Source organism: Octodon degus, unplaced genomic scaffold, assembly GCF_000260255.1.
Source record: "Octodon degus isolate 3935 unplaced genomic scaffold, OctDeg1.0 scaffold00480, whole genome shotgun sequence".
NCBI lineage: Eukaryota > Metazoa > Chordata > Mammalia > Rodentia > Octodontidae > Octodon > Octodon degus.
The window spans coordinates 68,609-69,346 of NW_004525056.1; the positions used below are offsets into that span (position 1 = coordinate 68,609).

Below are 738 nucleotides of genomic sequence, written 5' to 3' on the forward strand. Positions count from 1 at the left end.
CTTCCTCAGTGGAAATATAATCACTATGATATGACAGTTGGTGTGTTGTCAGCTCGCAATAACCACGAATTTCAAAATGTGATAAGAAACACGTGGCTGAAGCATTGGCTAGAACATCCAGCATTCATTCAACATGTGCTTGTAAAGTTCATAATAGGTGCTCATGGCTGTGAAGTGCCTATGGAAGACAGGGAGTAAACTTAATCCTGTAGATTGCTCAACATCACGAGTCCAAATTTCAATCAGGAAATTGAATTATTCAGTCTTGTTGAAGATGCTACACCAGAGTTTCTGAGGACTGAGCTTTTAGTGTGAGCTTCTGAGTTCTCTACCCGATTGTTATCACCAGTTTTGGAGTATTCTACGGTGCCCTTGATATAGATTTCCAGAGGAACATCACAGTGAAGCTTTATCAGGCAGAACAGGAGACCTTCTTCATTGCTCGCTTTAGTCCTCCAAGCTGTGGAGTTCAAGTGAACAAGCTGTGGTACAAGCCTGCGGAACACTTCGTTTTACCAGAGAGCTTTGAAGATACAGTAGTGTGGAGAGACAAGATCCTCATGGTCTGATCTCAAGAAATATTCACAAAATAATGGTGAATGATGGAGGGGGATCTCTCAGAGTTATTATGGCTGGGGAGGGTGCGTTGCCTCATGAATTCAAGGAAAGTATGGAGGGAGTTGCAGGTGGTTTTATTTATACTATTCAGGATGATACTCTCTTACATAACCTTTACTC

At 41.9% G+C, this 738-nt stretch overlaps 1 pseudogene; it reads left to right on the forward strand.

The window, feature by feature from the left end:
• Positions 1–9: 9 nt before the first annotated feature.
• LOC101571467 lies at positions 10–715 on the forward strand (annotated as a pseudogene).
• The last annotated feature ends 23 nt before the right edge of the window (positions 716–738 follow it).